Genomic DNA, 10,453 nt, shown 5'->3' on the forward strand with positions numbered 1-10,453 from the left:
AGGAAGGCTTGTAGATCCAGACTCTCTACTCCATTTCTAGCTCATTTGAGCTAGAAAGATCTGAAGTTGCTCTTTAGAAGTCTAGATCTATGGTTATGTAAGATTTGTCCTCTTTTTGGATCTTATGGATGAGATATTGTGGTTGTTACGACTTTAAGAGCTTTGAGTTGCTACTCTTAGCATTTCTGAGGTTCTAGACCCTTAAATTCGGCACCTTTAGGGTTAAGGGTCATCCATGCATGTGTTAAGGTGCTTAATATGAGTCTTAATGGTTATTTTTGGAAGTTGGGTCCCATTAAGGCATGCAAACTGATAAAGTTGCCAACTTTATCAGTTAAGGGCTTATAATGAAGTTCCCTGAGGGTTGGATGCATTGAGTTTAAGTGATTAAGACAATATTCAAGTTTTGGGCCTGAGTAGTTACGCCCTGCGTAATGCTCAAGTACGCCCTGCGTACTGATTAAGTCCCCCGTCTAGGATCGCGAGTACGCTGAGCGTACCAAGAGGGTACGTCCCGCGTAAGCTTGTTGTGGGCTTTTGGGCTCGTTTTTGCTTTTGGACTTTAAGTCTTTGGGGTCTTGGTCTTGGGCTTTTGTGTTGGGATTTTGGACAAAGGAATATTAGCGTCTTAGACCCTTTTGGTTGGGCTTGCCCTTTTGGGCCTAGGTTTGGGTTTAGGCCTTGGTAGGCCCATTCGGTATTGGGCCTTAGTGGGCCTAATAGACTTTGGCCATTTGTGGGCCATCTTTACACTTAATGTTTGGATTTAGTCTTAGATCCTAATTGAGTTTAGTTGTGGGTTTGGCTCAGTGTTTGGGGCTGGTGTGCAACAACAACATTTATAGGATCTGTTTATCATCCGAGGTGAGTCTTCTCACTATACTTACCTGTGTGGTAATTTATGTGTGACCAGAGGGTCTTATTCGTGTTATTGACCAGAGTGTCTTATTTGTAGTATTAAACCGGAGGGTCTTATTTGTAGTCAATGACCGAATGGTCTTATTTACTTATACTGAGATATGTGTTATTATGCATTCTGTCTTTGTGACTTATGCTGTGATATTATTCTGTGTATATATATATATATATATATATATATATATATATATATATTGAGTTATGACCAGAGGGTCCATACCGAGACGTGAGGCCGGAGGGCCTTCATTGAGACACATGACCAGAGGGTCCTTATCGAGATATAGCCATGAGAGGCTAATTATTTGTGTATGTGGTATTTTGGGGAACTCACTAAGTTTCGTGCTTACAGTGTTGATTTAAATGTGTTTCAGGTACTTTTGTAGATTCCGAGAAGGCGGAGGCATGATTGTACACATTCGCGGGCTTATGATGTCTTGTGGATTTTAGGATACTCTAATATTATTTTGATAATGATTTAAAATTTTGTGATGACTTGGATTTATGAATAATGTTTTGTGAAATAAAAATGAAAAATTGTTTTTGAAATTTGAGGTGTTACCAGTTTCTATCGATGGAAAGTTTGAGCGACAATGAAGAAGACGAATAGGGGGGGGGGGGGTTGTACGCCTTTTAAAAAGATGGTTTCAAAGAAATGAAATATTTTGTAAATTTAGTAACTGATGTCCTTTTATATTGAGTGAAAATTGGTATTGATTCAAAACTTTGTTTTTGAATGGTTATTTTAAGTTTACAAAGATACTAATTGTATGCTATTATATGTATTAGATGTAAAATTAAATGGTTTAGATTTAAGTTCTTTGTTTTAAAACTTTGGTCTTAAAATTTTTTGCCCTCATTATATATGCATTATATATATATATATATATATATATATATATATATATATATATATATATATATATATATATTTTATATATATATATATATATATATATATATATATACATATATATATATATATATATATATATATATATATATATATATATATATATATAATGCATATATAATGAGGGACTTTAGTGTATATATAATTTTTTTGGTTAGAAATTTAATGGTATAATACTCTTTAAGCATAAGAGTTATTAAAACTTTCTCTAATCAGCTAGATCCTATTGAAATCCTTAACGTTTGCTTCTTGTTAAATCGTTTTTTTAATCTCAACAAACCGACATTGAAAAAAATTGAGATAATCAAGAGAGAAAGAAAGAAAGAACCAGGGTTCGGTTTCTTATTTCTCCATTTTTGGGACAGCAAAAAGCCAACACAACCCTTGTTCTTTCTTTCTTTTTGATTATCTCCATTTTTTTCAATGTTTGTTTGTTGAGATTAAAAAAACGATTTAACAAGAAGCAAATGTTAAGTATTTCAATAGGATCTAGCTGACTAGAGAAAGTTTTAATAACTCTTATGCTTAAAGAGTATCCTACCAATAAATTTTTATCAAAAAAAGGAGATATACACTAAAGTCCTATTATTTTCAACGATTTGACAAGAAAGTCCTAGACTTTATTTTTTTGACAATAAAGTCCTAATTGACGATTTGACAAGAAAGTCCTAAACTTTATTTTTTTTGACAAAAAAGTCGTAATTACCGGCTAACCGGGAAAAAAGGGTGAAAGTGTCAAAAATTACCGGTAATTTGGACTGTCAAAAAAATAAAGTTTAGGACTTTCTTGTCAAATCGATGAAAATATTGGGACTTTAGTGTGTATATATATATATATATATATATATATATATATATATATATTACAATAATGTTTGATGATTATATATTAGTTATTAATAATTATAATAATAGAATAAAAAATAAAAAATTGTTGTTGATGGATGAATATGGTTACTTTGAAGAGTGTTTTACATTGCACTGTGTGAACGCAAATTATAAAAACTGATTTCATACATGGAAGATAAGAGAAGTTGAATTGACAAATTGTAGTAGTGTAGATAGTTTTAAAAAATTCACCAAATAACAAAAATAAAGAACGGATCTACTTATTATTTAACATCAAAAAGAAAAATCAATTGTAGCTGTTTTGTCGCATGGAATCATGCAAGCACTGAGTGTTACATAACGTCAAGTCTGGTAACAAAGGCTTGTCATGCACCACAACCACCTCCACCACAACCACCTCCATCTCCACCTCCACCTCCACCTCCACCTCCATCACCACCACCATCACCACCACCACAACAACCTATTGAAACCTCATGAGAAGTATTTATATCACGTTGGTCACTACTAACTTGTTTTTTATCCTCGTTAACTGTGAAACATCTATGCAACGCACACATGGATAACAATAACACCAACACTAGAGCAACAACAAGAACGACACTACCCATAGAACAAAGATGATCATATAATTAAATGGTTCAAGATTTCGACTAAGAAAACCCAAAACAAACACCCATTTCGGTCTTAGCACCAATGGTTTTCTATGGTCCAAGAGCCCCTTTTACTTATATTAGAAATGTAAATTGACATATATATTAAAAAAAGTTACGGTTAAAAGAATTTATTGCTAGGAAACTTCATGGAATATGCAATCATGAAAGCTCCTTGATATTTGTTGACACTTGTACATAGCAAGATAACATTAACAAATGATCTTGCAAATGCTTTATTCTTTTTTCTTAAAACTTGCAACAAATTTACTTTAAAAGAACAAAAATACATATCTAGCTAATTCATTTAAGCTTGTTTCGATATTTAGCCAAAAATTAGTGGTTTTCTAAAATTTAGAGGTATAATATTTGACCTGCAAAATGGCCAAAAGATTACATTTCTAAAACAATTTTTAAAAAAATCGCAAGTTAGCCTGTGAATTCATAGTTTTGAGTTTTGACATGTGAATTTAAAGGTTTGACGTGCGGAATTACTGTCCACTTAGACCATCTACATCCCTGCAATGCCAATTAGTCTTTCAAACATTCCACATGCCGATTATTCTTTCAAACATGACGCATCAACTTTTGCAATAACATCTATATCACGGCAGTATCATTCATCTTTCAAAAATGGTCCCTACTGCCACATAAAATTAATACTTAATAATAATAAGTAATAAATTAACATAAATATAATTATCTATAATTCAAATAAATCTAAACATTACAATATTATCATCGATCTCTTTAAATTGGTTTCAAATACGTTTGCAATATATATATATATATATATATATATATATATATATATATATATATATATATATATATATATATAATTGGTTTTAATATTTAGTTAATGACATTTGATTAAAAAAGTAATATAAACCAAAGTTGCAATCCTTTCAAAAGCTGAAAGACCAAATAGTATGTGGCATCTGAAATTGATGAAGTGACATTGCAATTGTGTTTGCAAGTCCTTGTTGTGAATACTCTTACTTGCAAATTTGTTATTGTTTTTAATGAAAATTATGATTTTTTTGTTAAGAAATTTTTTTTGAAGATTTTTTAAGGAATCTTTAAAAGGGATTTTCACACAAAAAACCAGAAGATTTTGAACATGCCAAATTCCCTAATAAGGTTAATTTTGAGAAGTCTATCTATGGACTTAAACAAACATCTCGCAGTTGGAATCTTTGTTTCCATGAAAATATCAAAGAGTTTTGATTTTCTAGAAGTGAGGATGAGTCTTGCACGTATGTCAAATCTAGTGGGAGTATAGTGACCCTTCTAGTTTTATATAATGATGGCATACTCCTTATAGGAAACAATGTTCCACTTTTGCAAGAAGTGAAGTCTTGGCTTAGAAAATGTTTTAGGTCTAAATTTATGGTTTATACTTTGCTTTTCTAGGCATTTATAGTTTTCGGTCTTGGGCCGAAATCAGTCTTGGGTTTTCGGTTGGTTGGACCGAAATCATATGTGATTTCGGTCAGGCCTTTGAGTTTTGGGAAACTATCACCTCCCTGATCCCCATCAATCGGACCCATACGCAGAAACGTACTGGAATCTCCTCAATTTAGGAACTAGAAGACAAGTGATTCATTTTTGAGGAATCGATGGTTTAGGGTTTCGTTTTCAACGAATCCCGAAACCAGAATCTCCTTTTTATTCATCAACCTCCATAGCGACGATGGATTCTTCATCCGTTTCAAATCGGCTCGACATATTCGAGATTTACCGGCGCTATTGTGAAATCACATCAGAGGCATATGCTTTTGGAGAAGATGGTTACAAACCAGTCAATGAGTCAAAGAAATCCGAACTATATAGAGATGCATTATCCCAGCTCCTACAAGTAGTTGAGTCAAGATTGGACAAAAGAATGCCAATACTTGAAGAAATTCCTATGCTCATGTCAAGGCTTGATTTGATGGTAGAATCATGTGAATTCTCACGTTTCTATAACTTTATGTTCTTCATATGCCGAGAAAATGGTCAAAGAAGCATAACTGTAAGCAGAGCAATCATTGCATGTAAATTAGTTTTATCCGGAAGGTTCCAATTACTCAATCAATGGTGCAGTTTTGTTGAGAAAAATCAGAGGCACAATATCTCAGAGGACACATGGCGACAAGTTTTGGCATTTAGCCGATGTGTTCATGAAAATCTTGAATGATATGATCTTGAAGGAGCTTGGCCTGTTTTGATTGATGAGTTTGTGGAGCATATGTATATCATAAATGGATCTGAAGATGCTCGTAGTTTCTCTTGCAGATGTGGTGACTTAGAAACCGAACCAATTGTTGATTCTCTCCCTGGATTGAAAATTCTTCCTGGGATGAAGAGGAAATTGGGTGAGGAAGAATTTAGGGATTCAAATACAATTATGAACTAAAAAAGAAGGCAAACTGATTTTCGGGAGGGATGTGCAATGAGTAGTAGCCCATCGTGTGCTGTGGAGGGCAACCTTTCAAAAGGTTTTGCAAAACTTTTCTCTGGTCTTCTTGTTTGCAGTTTGATCGTGAAACGAGTGTTCCATTTACATTATAATTGTTTTTTTTGTTTTAGTTGTGTGTATGTGTGTATGTGAATTCATATATATTTCGTGCGTATCCCCATTTTTCATTTTTCTTAGTTTCTTTTTGGGGGTAGGCGATAGTTTATAGTGTATTGTGTGATTGATAAATGGAATAAGAAAATCACACCATTTATGTGGTAAAAAAAATAATAAATAAATAAAAAAAATTAAAAAATTAAAAATCAAACAAAAATAAGAAAATTAAAACAATCCAAAAATATGTTTATTTCTGTTTTTTATTTCTTTTTCGGAAAAATCAAAAAAATCCAAAAACTATTGTTTTTGAGCGTGTTTTACTTTTTATTTTTATTTCTTTCTTAGTCATTTTTATTTGTGTGCTAAGTTTACTTTTAGTTTTGTCTTTATCTCAAAATTTCATTTGTCTTAAAACGAGAACTCAAAGGAAGAAGAGACTCAAGGAGACTGTACTTTCACACAGATTCCGCGAGTAGTCTCTTTCTGAGCCAAGGTTACATCTTTGAACAACTGTGGTGAGAAGGGTCTTTATGATTCTGTGATTCACAAGGAGTTTTTAGTCATTTATTACTTTTCAAGGAGTAATGGTGATCATTGAAGAATTCTCATTCAAAGGAACAAGAAGTGAAGATTATTTTTCAACATTCAATCTTTCAACCCCAGAAGCAAGGTGAAGCTGTACTTGAAGTTATGTGACAGATTGTATTGAAGCCTCCTCAATCAATTTGCTGCCCCGAACCATCAAAGAAGCATTAATGGAGCCCGATTGGATTGCAGCAATGCAAGAGGAACTGGAAGAGTTTAAAAGAAACAAAGTGTGGCAACTCGTTCCGAAGCCAAAAGGTCACACCATTGTTGGTACCAGATGGGTGTAGAAGAACAAATTGGACGAATTCAGTGCGGTTGTCCGGAACAAAGCGACACTAGTCGCTAAGGGATATAGTCAACTTGAAGGTGTTGATTATGATGAAACATACGCCCCAGTAGCTCGAATGGAAGCCATCCGCATTTTCTTAGCATACACAGCTCACAAGAACATTAAAGTACATCAAATGGATGTGAAGAGTGCTTTTCTCAACGGTGAATTGAAAGAGGAGGTTTATCTTCAGAAACCTCCAGGCTTCGAATGTCTTGAATTCCATGATCACTGTTACAAGCTTGAAAAAGCATTCTACGGTCTAAAGCAAGCACCAAGAGCGTGGTACGAAACTCTCTCTGAATTTCTTGTCTCGCCTGGATACAAAAGAGGAGTGATTGATCCCACTTTATTTAGAAAGGCAAATGGTAATCACCTTATGCTTGTACAAATATATGTGGACGATATCATATTCGGATCAACGGATCAGGGGATGGTGGATGAATTTGCAAAGCTCATGACCAACAAGTTCCAAATGAGCATGAATAGAGAGATTAATTTCTTTCTAGGACTTTAAGTAAAACAAGTCCCTCAAGGGATATTCATCCATCAGGAGAAATACACCACTGAACTTCTGAAGAAATACTCAATGGACAACTGTTCCTCGGCCAAGGTCCCAATGGCCTTCGGATTTAAGATTTCTGCTGATCCTTCCGGAGAATCAGTGGATCACAAAACATATAGAGGTATAATTGGTTCGTTGATGTACCTCACTGGAAGCCGACCAGACATTGTCTTTGCAACCGGAGTATGCGCAAGATACCAAGCGGATCTGAAAATATCTCATATGACCGCAGCCAAGCAGATTCTCAGATACTTAAAGGGCAGCAAATCTCTAGGTCTATGGTATCCCGCAGGGAACGATTTCAGCCTACAAGCATTCACAGATGCGGATCACGCTGGATGTAGATTGGACAGAAAAAGCACTTCAGGTGGATGTCAATTTCTCGGTGGAAGACTTGTCAGTTGGTCATCAAGAAAACAGAGTTGTGTTTCACTATCTACCGCAAAAGCTGAATATGTTGCAGCAGCCAGCTGTTGCTCACAAGTCTTATGGATGAAAATGCAACTTATGGACTACGGATATAGAATGCTGCGGATACCGATCTACTGTGACTCAAAGAGTACCATAGTGATTTCTCATAATCCTATTCACCAATCTAAGACGAAGCATATTGAACTACGGTACCACTTCATTAAAGATCACATCCTGAAAGGTAACATTGAACTAACTTTTGTTCATACTCATGAAGAGATTGCTGATGTGTTCACAAAAGCACTTGACTCTACAAAACTCAACAGTTTCTTACAAATGGTAGGAATGATGAATCCAGACCCGCAATTCTTCTTGAATTGATAGGTATCGCAGACCACTCTTGGTCGCCATTGCGGTCCTAACTAAATATATCTATCTTATATAGTTTCAGTGTATCTTGTGTACTGCAATACATTTCATGTACCGCAATATACCATATATACCGCAACCATATATCATACTTATGTTTCAAGGGTCATTTTTTAATTGTTATCTCTGATCATGTTCAAGTGTTCTTCTCAGTTTCTTCTACCGCAGTCATCTAACCAGTCATCCGCAATGAAGTCTTCATCCGCAATAAAGACTCAAACCGCAATCACAGTGATGGAACTTTCAACTACTTCATAAATTCTTGAAACATTGTGTGCTATTTAATGATCCTTCATTAAATAAGAAAAACCTTCTAAAAAAATATTCGTTTTGTAGCATATGATCGTTTCAGTTCTTCTTTTCAAATAAACCTTTTTTCAGACCTATTTTATGTGTGATGCCAAAATAAAATAGTTTCCAATAAAAGAAATATTTTTAGAAAATCTTTTCCTTAAACTGTCTTTTCCTCTTACCCCCAAAATGTCACATCCGTTACGACTTCCACCTTTATCCAACGGATTATCGCCCCTCACCACACGTTCTTCAAACATGGGGTATTGGGCCTGACATTTCTTTAAATGCCATTTTTGAAAATATAAAAAAAAAACTTTTAGTTAAATGTTTTGTGGCTGATAATGATTTCCTTAATAAAAAAACTCAAAGGTTTTTATCCTTAACCACTTTTCTTTAGGGTTAAAACAATAAATATTTGAAATCCGCCACTATAAAAAACCTCCTTTTCTCTCCAAGAAAGTTATACGCTTTCTGATCTCTCAAAGACGAACAACTTCTCTTCTTCCCTCTTGCACTTCAATTTTTCCTGCAAGTTTTTCAACTTTTCAAAATGGTGAAATCAGGACTCTCAAAGAAACCATCAAAAGCATCAGCCTCTGCTCAACCAACTGGTTTTGATTCTACCACACGGAACCAATCGCCTTCAATTGCATCTAGCACTTTTAGGGCAATTTTCGATGATCATCCTTCTTACAATGACTCGATTCGTCTCATGATCAAGTTCATCTCAAATCATCCACTCTTTGGTCCTTTCGACGTATTTACTGATGTGGTTCCTATCTCCACATTGTTAAAATGTGCATTGTCAGCCTATCGCCCTATAGATAATCTTCAAGAAGTTCATCTGAACTTGGTGGATGACTCTTTGGTTATCTTGACCAAAGACAAGTTTTTTTACTGCAATCAACCTCCTGGTGCATCCTTCAACAAAGTTCTTTTCCCCAAGTGTCACAAATATCACCTCCACACTATATCAAATGGGATACCAGAAGCAGATCAAAGGTATTGGAGAATTCAAGAAGAACCAACTGCCTGCGGTATGGCAATTTGTGTGCCATTTCGTGATCCGCAGTCTGTCTGGACGAACTGGAGGCACATACAACATGGGCCTCAAACTACTTGAGATAGTATGGAGCATCTTCGTGGGTCATGATGTCAACTACGGTCAAATCCTATGGGATGATTTTCTCCAGTACATCCCTAAGGAGACTCCAAAGGAGAATCCAACCGAGCTGACTTTTGCAAGGTTTTGGGCGCTGTGCATTTCAGATCTTCATTCAGACGCTAAGATCAGTATGGGCAACAACATCAACCTTTTTGTCACACCCGATCTCAAAAGGTACGCTCCTTCTAAATATCAATCTATCTTTGGACCAATCAGACGTTTACCCATTCATATCTTGACTACGGTTGGACTTGAGACCCAAATAGTCACAGATCATATTGAGGCTACGACAGGTATTGACCCATACCTTTCTACCCCGCCTCTCCCAAGTCAGAACATATTAGCCTCCACCGCACCCACTCAACCAGAGCAATCCGCAGCTCCATCTTCTACAACTTTATCTCATCTACCCTTAGCTCAAAGGCAAAAGAAGTTAGCCTCAGCCAAGCAATGCCCCCACAACAAGGGAAGAACACAAGCAACAGGTGAAACCCCCAAGAAACGTAAAGCATGCAAGAAAGCTAAAGCTCCCAAGGAAGCAGAACCCTCTAAGAAGCGAAAAATCCAACAGACTGTCTCATCAGATGATGACTCCGAGTCTTCTGATGATTCTGATCTCGATTCTGCTCCCATCGCCATTCTCAAGAAAAGGAAAACCAAACCCACTGGCCAAATCTGTGACCGGACTGATACCTTAGCCTCTCAAAAAGGCTCCGGTAGTCCTTGGGGTCCCCGCAGACCCATTTGCTACTACCCTATCCAGCTACTCGAACACAGCAAGTG

The 10,453-nt window shown here is 35.7% G+C and overlaps 1 pseudogene; it reads left to right on the forward strand.

The window, feature by feature from the left end:
- The first annotated feature begins 4,991 nt into the window (after nucleotides 1-4,991).
- LOC145125541 (defective in cullin neddylation protein AAR3-like) lies at nucleotides 4,992-5,816 on the forward strand (annotated as a pseudogene).
- Nucleotides 5,817-10,453: the final 4,637 nt, after the last annotated feature.

This window comes from Lactuca virosa, chromosome 7, assembly GCF_052849685.1.
Source record: "Lactuca virosa cultivar CGN04683 chromosome 7, Lactuca_virosa_CGN04683_v6, whole genome shotgun sequence".
In the NCBI taxonomy this organism is placed as follows: domain Eukaryota; kingdom Viridiplantae; phylum Streptophyta; class Magnoliopsida; order Asterales; family Asteraceae; genus Lactuca; species Lactuca virosa.